Source organism: Taudactylus pleione, unplaced genomic scaffold (assembly GCF_031769625.1).
Source record: "Taudactylus pleione unplaced genomic scaffold, aTauple2 ptg000050l, whole genome shotgun sequence".
In the NCBI taxonomy this organism is placed as follows: Eukaryota; Metazoa; Chordata; class Amphibia; order Anura; family Myobatrachidae; genus Taudactylus; species Taudactylus pleione.
This window is the reverse complement of record NW_028284452.1, coordinates 2806100-2815000: the sequence shown is the minus strand read 5'-3', so window position 1 is coordinate 2815000 and position 8901 is coordinate 2806100. Positions and strand designations below refer to the sequence as shown.

Here is an 8901-nt window from a genome sequence, read left to right as displayed (position 1 = left end):
GTAAAATTACATAAATGGCCATCTAAGATAATAAAACAAAATTGTTTCCTTCGAGCTGGAATTGAACCAGCGACCTAGGGATTGCTGTACCAAACACCTCTACAGTCCTCCGCTCTACCAGCTGAGCTATCGAAGGTTCCCTATAGAAATCATCTACACTATATCTGATGGAGTGGACATGTAAAACTTTTCACTATCTAAAACTTACCCAATAAAGTAATTAAACTAGACAAAAGTTATTTATATGTTTATTCCTGTTTTGCATAAGCATCACAAATAGTCATGCTTAATGATTTGCTAAATATCACCAGAAGTTTAACTTAAATTTGTTATTTTTCTATCATCTGGCAACAGCTAGTTTAGAAAGCAGTTTTCATAGATCTTCCATCTGTAGCCACATTTACATCAAGATTAGAGATACTTTAAAATATCAACACTTTTTCACTTTTCAAATTTAGCTTGTTTTTTTAAGTGTTTAATTGTTGAAGAAATAATGGGGCCCAAATATAATATTGCAGCAAAACAAAATATAGAAAAAGCTATATTGCATATGTAAATTAAAATCAACTAATCAAAAATATGCCATATCAAAATCGTATCTACCTTAGAACTCACAAATTAACAGATTTATCTACTAACAATTGGGCTTAATTTTGCACATTCTAATGACCAAATGTATTTGATATTTTGCTAGATATAGCTTTAAAACATCAACACTTTTTCACTTTTCAAATTTAGCTTGTTTTTTTAACTGTTTAATTGTTCAAGAAATAATGGAGCCCAAATATAATCTTGCAGCAAACCAAAATATGGAAAGCTAATTTCTTTATGTAAATTAAAATCAACTAATCAAAAATATGCCATATCAAAACACAATTTGTCTTGTATCTACCTTAGAACTCACAGATTAACAGATTAATCTCCTAACAATTGATCTTAATTTTGCACCTTCTAGTGTGCCAAATGTCTTTGATATTTTGCTAGATATACAAACATTTCTTTCAATGTTGACATTGAATAAGCATTTCCAAATAAATAAAAGGTAATCAGTGTGGCTGCTAAGAGTGACTGGGCTTAGGCTCAATGAATGGAAGAAAATGTGTGAAAGATAAAAAAGAGAACAGACTGGCATCCCAAATATTTTGATGCACTAATGCCTGTTCTCACTCTTAGCATCACTAGCTGTAAGATTTGAAGAAAAAGAAAACATCAATCTGCACGTAGTCGGCAGGATTTGAACCTACGCAGGGAGACCTCAATGGATTTCTAGTCCATTGCCTTAACCACTCGGCCACAACTACCTCACATGTGTTAAAGTGTTTATTTTAACATAATTAGGAGAAGGGTTTATGTTTTGCATGGTTTGCATGGTTTAGAATGTGTAAAATTACATAAATGGCCATCTAAGATAATAAAAAAAAATTGTTTCCTTCGAGCTGGAATTGAACCAGCGACCTAGGGATTGCTGTACCAAACACCTCTACAGTCCTCCGCTCTACCAGCTGAGCTATCGAAGGTTCCCTATAGAAATATCTACACTATATCTGATGGAGTGGACATGTAAAACTTTTCACTATCTAAAACTTACCCAATAAAGTAATTAAACTAGACAAAAGTTATTTATATGTTTATTCCTGTTTTGCATAAGCATCACAAATAGTCATGCTTAATGATTTGCTAAATATCACCAGAAGTTTAACTTAAATTTGTTATTTTTCTATCATCTGGCAACAGCTAGTTTAGAAAGCAGTTTTCATAGATCTTCCATCTGTAGCCACATTTACATCAAGATTAGAGATACTTTAAAATATCAACACTTTTTCACTTTTCAAATTTAGCTTGTTTTTTTAAGTGTTTAATTGTTGAAGAAATAATGGGGCCCAAATATAATATTGCAGCAAAACAAAATATAGAAAAAGCTACATTGCATATGTAAATTAAAATCAACTAATCAAAAATATGCCATATCAAAATCGTATCTACCTTAGAACTCACAAATTAACAGATTTATCTACTAACAATTGGGCTTAATTTTGCACATTCTAATGACCAAATGTATTTGATATTTTGCTAGATATAGCTTTAAAACATCAACACTTTTTCACTTTTCAAATTTAGCTTGTTTTTTTAACTGTTTAATTGTTCAAGAAATAATGGAGCCCAAATATAATCTTGCAGCAAACCAAAATATGGAAAGCTAATTTCTTTATGTAAATTAAAATCAACTAATCAAAAATATGCCATATCAAAACACAATTTGTCTTGTATCTACCTTAGAACTCACAGATTAACAGATTAATCTCCTAACAATTGATCTTAATTTTGCACCTTCTAGTGTGCCAAATGTCTTTGATATTTTGCAAGATATACAAACATTTCTTTCAATGTTGACATTGAATAAGCATTTCCAAATAAATAAAAGGTAATCAGTGTGGCTGCTAAGAGTGACTGGGCTTAGGCTCAATGAATGGAAGAAAATGTGTGAAAGATAAAAAAGAGAACAGACTGGCATCCCAAATATTTTGATGCACTAATGCCTGTTCTCACTCTTAGCATCACTAGCTGCAAGATTTGGTAAAATTTGAAGAAAAAGAAAACATCAATCTGCACATAGTCGGCAGGATTTGAACCTACGTGGGGAGACCCCAATGGATTTCTAGTCCATCGCCTTAACCTCTCGGCCACAACTACCTCACATGTCTTAAAGTGTTTATTTTAACATAATTAGGAGAAGGGTTTTGCATGGTTTGCATGGTTTAGAATGTGTAAAAAAAAAAAAATTGTTTCCTTCGAGCTGGAATTGAACCAGCGACCTAAGGATTGCTGTACCAAACTCCTCTACAGTCCTCCGCTCTACCAGCTGAGCTATCGAAGGTTCCCTATAGAAATCATCTACACTATATCTGATGGAGTGGACATGTAAAACTTTTCACTATCTAAAACTTACCCAATAAAGTAATTAAACTAGACAAAAGTTATTTATATGTTTATTCCTGTTTTGCATAAGCATCACAAATAATCATGCTTAATGATTTGCTAAATATCACCAGAAGTTTAATTTAAATTTGTTATTTTTCTATCATCTGGCAACAGCTAGTTTAGAAAGCAGTTTTCATAGATCTTCCATCTGTAGCCACATTTACATCAAGATTAGAGATACTTTAAAATATCAACACTTTTTCACTTTTCAAATTTAGCTTGTTTTTTTAAGTGTTTAATTGTTGAAGAAATAATGGGGCCCAAATATAATATTGCAGCAAAACAAAATATAGAAAAAGCTATGTTGCATATGTAAATTAAAATCAACTAATCAAAAATATGCCATATCAAAATCGTATCTACCTTAGAACTCACAAATTAACAGATTTATCTACTAACAATTGGGCTTAATTTTGCACATTCTAATGACCAAATGTATTTGATATTTTGCTAGATATAGCTTTAAAACATCAACACTTTTTCACTTTTCAAATTTAGCTTGTTTTTTTAACTGTTTAATTGTTCAAGAAATAATGGAGCCCAAATATAATCTTGCAGCAAACCAAAATATGGAAAGCTAATTTCTTTATGTAAATTAAAATCAACTAATCAAAAATATGCAATATCAAAACACAATTTGTCTTGTATCTACCCTAGAACTCACAGATTAACAGATTAATCTCCTAACAATTGATCTTAATTTTGCACCTTCTAGTGTGCCAAATGTCTTTGATATTTTGCTAGATATACAAACATTTCTTTCAATGTTGACATTGAATATGCATTTCCAAATAAATAAAAGGTAATCAGTGTGGCTGCTTAGAGTGACTGGGCTTAGGCTCATTGAATGGAAGAAAATGTGTGAAAGATAAAAAAGAGAACAGACTGGCATCCCAAATATTTTGATGCACTAATGCCTGTTCTCACTCTTAGCATCACTAGCTGCAAGATTTGAAGAAAAAGAAAACATCAATCTGCACGTAGTCGACAGGATTTGAACCTACGCGGGGAGACCCCAATGGATTTCTAGTCCATCGCCTTAACCACTCGGCCACAACTACCTCACATGTGTTAAAGTGTTTATTTTAACATAATTAGGAGAAGGGTTTATGTTTTGCATGGTTTGCATGGTTTAGAATGTGTAAAATTACATAAATGGCCATCTAAGATAATAAAAAAAATTGTTTCCTTCGAGCCGGAATTGAACCAGCGACCTAAGGATTGCTGTACCAAACTCCTCTACAGTCAGAAGTTTAACTTAAATTTGTTATTTTTCTATCATCTGTCAACATCTAGTTTAGAAAGCAGTTTTCATAGATCTTCCATCTGTAGCCACATTTACATCAAGATTAGAGATACTTTAAAATATCAACACTTTTTCACTTTTCAAATTTAGCTTGTTTATTTAAGTGTTTAATTGTTGAAGAAATAATGGGGCCCAAATATAATATTGCAGCAAAACAAAATATAGAAAAAGCTACGTTGCATATGTAAATTAAAATCAACTAATCAAAAATATGCCATATCAAAATCGTATCTACCTTAGAACTCACAAATTAACAGATTTATCTACTAACAATTGGGCTTAATTTTGCACATTCTAATGACCAAATGTATTTGATATTTTGCTAGATATAGCTTTAAAACATCAACACTTTTTCACTTTTCAAATTTAGCTTGTTTTTTTAACTGTTTAATTGTTCAAGAAATAATGGAGCCCAAATATAATCTTGCAGCAAACCAAAATATGGAAAGCTAATTTCTTTATGTAAATTAAAATCAACTAATCAAAAATACGCCATATCAAAACACAATTTGTTTTGTATCTACCTTAGAACTCACAGATTAACAGATTAATCTCCTAACAATTGATCTTAATTTTGCACCTTCTAGTGTGCCAAATGTCTTTGATATTTTGCTAGATATACAAACATTTCTTTCAATGTTGACATTGAATATGCATTCCCAAATAAATAAAAGGTAATCAGTGTGGCTGCTAAGAGTGACTGGGCTTAGGCTCAATGAATGGAAGAAAATGTGTGAAAGATAAAAAAGAGAACAGACTGGCATCCCAAATATTTTGATGCACTAATGCCTGTTCTCACTCTTAGCATCACTAGCTGTAAGATTTGAAGAAAAAGAAAACATCAATCTGCACGTAGTCGGCAGGATTTGAACCTACGCAGGGAGACCTCAATGGATTTCTAGTCCATCGCCTTAACCACTCGGCCACAACTACCTCACATGTGTTAAAGTGTTTATTTTAACATAATTAGGAGAAGGGTTTATGTTTTGCATGGTTTGCATGGTTTAGAATGTGTAAAATTACATAAATGGCCATCTAAGATAATAAAAAAAAATTGTTTCCTTCGAGCCGGAATTGAACCAGCGACCTAAGGATTGCTGTACCAAACACCTCTACAGTCCTCCGCTCTACCAGCTGAGCTATCGAAGGTTCCCTATAGAAATCATCTACACTATATCTGATGGAGTGGACATGTAAAACTTTTCACTATCTAAAACTTACCCAATAAAGTAATTAAACTAGACAAAAGTTATTTATATGTTTATTCCTGTTTTGCATAAGCATCACAAATAGTCATGCTTAATGATTTGCTAAATATCACCAGAAGTTTAACTTAAATTTGTTATTTTTCTATCATCTGGCAACAGCTAGTTTAGAAAGCAGTTTTCATAGATCTTCCATCTGTAGCCACATTTACATCAAGATTAGAGATACTTTAAAATATCAACACTTTTTCACTTTTCAAATTTAGCTTGTTTTTTTAAGTGTTTAATTGTTGAAGAAATAATGGGGCCCAAATATAATATTGCAGCAAAACAAAATATAGAAAAAGCTACATTGCATATGTAAATTAAAATCAACTAATCAAAAATATGCCATATCAAAATCGTATCTACCTTAGAACTCACAAATTAACAGATTTATCTACTAACAATTGGGCTTAATTTTGCACATTCTAATGACCAAATGTATTTGATATTTTGCTAGATATAGCTTTAAAACATCAACACTTTTTCACTTTTCAAATTTAGCTTGTTTTTTTAACTGTTTAATTGTTCAAGAAATAATGGAGCCCAAATATAATCTTGCAGCAAACCAAAATATGGAAAGCTAATTTCTTTATGTAAATTAAAATCAACTAATCAAAAATATGCCATATCAAAACACAATTTGTCTTGTATCTACCTTAGAACTCACAGATTAACAGATTAATCTCCTAACAATTGATCTTAATTTTGCACCTTCTAGTGTGCCAAATGTCTTTGATATTTTGCTAGATATACAAACATTTCTTTCAATGTTGACATTGAATAAGCATTTCCAAATAAATAAAAGGTAATCAGTGTGGCTGCTAAGAGTGACTGGGCTTAGGCTCAATGAATGGAAGAAAATGTGTGAAAGATAAAAAAGAGAACAGACTGGCATCCCAAATATTTTGATGCACTAATGCCTGTTCTCACTCTTAGCATCACTAGCTGCAAGATTTGGTAAAATTTGAAGAAAAAGAAAACATCAATCTGCACGTAGTCGGCAGGATTTGAACCTACACGGGGAGACCCCAATGGATTTCTAGTCCATCGCCTTAACCTCTCGGCCACAACTACCTCACATGTCTTAAAGTGTTTATTTTAACATAATTAGGAGAAGGGTTTTGCATGGTTTGCATGGTTTAGAATGTGTAAAAAAAAAAAAATTGTTTCCTTCGAGCCGGAATTGAACCAGCGACCTAAGGATTGCTGTACCAAACTCCTCTACAGTCCTCCGCTCTACCAGCTGAGCTATCGAAGGTTCCCTATAGAAATCATCTACACTATATCTGATGGAGTGGACATGTAAAACTTTTCACTATCTAAAACTTACCCAATAAAGTAATTAAACTAGACAAAAGTTATTTATATGTTTATTCCTGTTTTGCATAAGCATCACAAATAATCATGCTTAATGATTTGCTAAATATCACCAGAAGTTTAACTTAAATTTGTTATTTTTCTATCATCTGGCAACAGCTAGTTTAGAAAGCAGTTTTCATAGATCTTCCATCTGTAGCCACATTTACATCAAGATTAGAGATACTTTAAAATATCAACACTTTTTCACTTTTCAAATTTAGCTTGTTTTTTTAAGTGTTTAATTGTTGAAGAAATAATGGGGCCCAAATATAATATTGCAGCAAAACAAAATATAGAAAAAGCTACGTTGCATATGTAAATTAAAATCAACTATTCAAAAATATGCCATATCAAAATCGTATCTACCTTAGAACTCACAAATTAACAGATTTATCTACTAACAATTGGGCTTAATTTTGCACATTCTAATGACCAAATGTATTTGATATTTTGCTAGATATAGCTTTAAAACATCAACACTTTTTCACTTTTCAAATTTAGCTTGTTTTTTTAACTGTTTAATTGTTCAAGAAATAATGGAGCCCAAATATAATCTTGCAGCAAACCAAAATATGGAAAGCTAATTTCTTTATGTAAATTAAAATCAACTAATCAAAAATATGCCATATCAAAACACAATTTGTCTTGTATCTACCTTAGAACTCACAGATTAACAGATTAATCTCCTAACAATTGATCTTAATTTTGCACCTTCTAGTGTGCCAAATGTCTTTGATATTTTGATAGATGTACAAACATTTCTTTCAATGTTGACATTGAATATGCATTTCCAAATAAATAAAAGGTAATCAGTGTGGCTGCTAAGAGTGACTGGGCTTAGGCTCATTGAATGGAAGAAAATGTGTGAAAGATAAAAAAGAGAACAGACTGGCATCCCAAATATTTTGATGCACTAATGCCTGTTCTCACTCTTAGCATCACTAGCTGCAAGATTTGAAGAAAAAGAAAACATCAATCTGCACGTAGTCGGCAGGATTTGAACCTACGCGGGGAGACCCAAATGGATTTCTAGTCCATCGCCTTAACCACTCAGCCACAACTACCTCACATGTGTTAAAGTGTTTATTTTAACATAATTAGGAGAAGGGTTTATGTTTTGCATGGTTTGCATGGTTTAGAATGTGTAAAATTACATAAATGGCCATCTAAGATAATAAAAAAAATTGTTTCCTTCGAGCCGGAATTGAACCAGCGACCTAAGGATTGCTGTACCAAACTCCTCTACAGTCAGAAGTTTAACTTAAATTTGTTATTTTTCTATCATCTGTCAACATCTAGTTTAGAAAGCAGTTTTCATAGATCTTCCATCTGTAGCCACATTTACATCAAGATTAGAGATACTTTAAAATATCAACACTTTTTCACTTTTCAAATTTAGCTTGTTTATTTAAGTGTTTAATTGTTGAAGAAATAATGGGGCCCAAATATAATATTGCAGCAAAACAAAATATAGAAAAAGCTACGTTGCATATGTAAATTAAAATCAACTAATCAAAAATATGCCATATCAAAATCGTATCTACCTTAGAACTCACAAATTAACAGATTTATCTACTAACAATTGGGCTTAATTTTGCACATTCTAATGACCAAATGTATTTGATATTTTGCTAGATATAGCTTTAAAACATCAACACTTTTTCACTTTTCAAATTTAGCTTGTTTTTTTAACTGTTTAATTGTTCAAGAAATAATGGAGCCCAAATATAATCTTGCAGCAAACCAAAATATGGAAAGCTAATTTCTTTATGTAAATTAAAATCAACTAATCAAAAATATGCAATATCAAAACACAATTTGTCTTGTATCTACCCTAGAACTCACAGATTAACAGATTAATCTCCTAACAATTGATCTTAATTTTGCACCTTCTAGTGTGCCAAATGTCTTTGATATTTTGCTAGATATACAAACATTTCTTTCAATGTTGACATTGAATATGCATTTCCAAATAAATAAAAGGTAATCAGTGTGGCTGCTTAGAGT

The 8901-nt window shown here is 31.6% G+C and overlaps 11 non-coding genes across 11 annotated transcripts; all 11 read right to left on the bottom strand.

Moving 5' to 3' along the window:
* Positions 1-46: 46 nt before the first annotated feature.
* TRNAY-GUA (transfer RNA tyrosine (anticodon GUA)) lies at positions 47-136 on the bottom strand. Its single transcript is given in 2 exon segments — positions 47-82; positions 100-136. It is a non-coding gene; the product is annotated as a tRNA-Tyr (tRNA).
* A 1083-nt stretch (positions 137-1219) lies between these two features.
* TRNAS-AGA (transfer RNA serine (anticodon AGA)) lies at positions 1220-1301 on the bottom strand. Its single transcript has one exon. It is a non-coding gene; the product is annotated as a tRNA-Ser (tRNA).
* Positions 1302-1427: 126 nt separating this feature from the next.
* TRNAY-GUA (transfer RNA tyrosine (anticodon GUA)) lies at positions 1428-1517 on the bottom strand. Its single transcript is given in 2 exon segments — positions 1428-1463; positions 1481-1517. It is a non-coding gene; the product is annotated as a tRNA-Tyr (tRNA).
* Positions 1518-2609: 1092 nt separating this feature from the next.
* TRNAS-AGA (transfer RNA serine (anticodon AGA)) lies at positions 2610-2691 on the bottom strand. The gene has a single exon. It is a non-coding gene; the product is annotated as a tRNA-Ser (tRNA).
* A 94-nt stretch (positions 2692-2785) lies between these two features.
* Positions 2786-2875, bottom strand: TRNAY-GUA (transfer RNA tyrosine (anticodon GUA)). Its single transcript is given in 2 exon segments — positions 2786-2821; positions 2839-2875. It is a non-coding gene; the product is annotated as a tRNA-Tyr (tRNA).
* Positions 2876-3958: 1083 nt separating this feature from the next.
* TRNAS-AGA (transfer RNA serine (anticodon AGA)) lies at positions 3959-4040 on the bottom strand. The gene has a single exon. It is a non-coding gene; the product is annotated as a tRNA-Ser (tRNA).
* Positions 4041-5136: 1096 nt separating this feature from the next.
* On the bottom strand, positions 5137-5218 carry TRNAS-AGA (transfer RNA serine (anticodon AGA)). Its single transcript has one exon. It is a non-coding gene; the product is annotated as a tRNA-Ser (tRNA).
* Positions 5219-5344: 126 nt separating this feature from the next.
* Positions 5345-5434, bottom strand: TRNAY-GUA (transfer RNA tyrosine (anticodon GUA)). Its single transcript is given in 2 exon segments — positions 5345-5380; positions 5398-5434. It is a non-coding gene; the product is annotated as a tRNA-Tyr (tRNA).
* Positions 5435-6527: 1093 nt separating this feature from the next.
* Positions 6528-6609, bottom strand: TRNAS-AGA (transfer RNA serine (anticodon AGA)). The gene has a single exon. It is a non-coding gene; the product is annotated as a tRNA-Ser (tRNA).
* A 94-nt stretch (positions 6610-6703) lies between these two features.
* On the bottom strand, positions 6704-6793 carry TRNAY-GUA (transfer RNA tyrosine (anticodon GUA)). Its single transcript is given in 2 exon segments — positions 6704-6739; positions 6757-6793. It is a non-coding gene; the product is annotated as a tRNA-Tyr (tRNA).
* Positions 6794-7876: 1083 nt separating this feature from the next.
* On the bottom strand, positions 7877-7958 carry TRNAS-AGA (transfer RNA serine (anticodon AGA)). The gene has a single exon. It is a non-coding gene; the product is annotated as a tRNA-Ser (tRNA).
* Between the last annotated feature and the right edge of the window lie 943 nt (positions 7959-8901).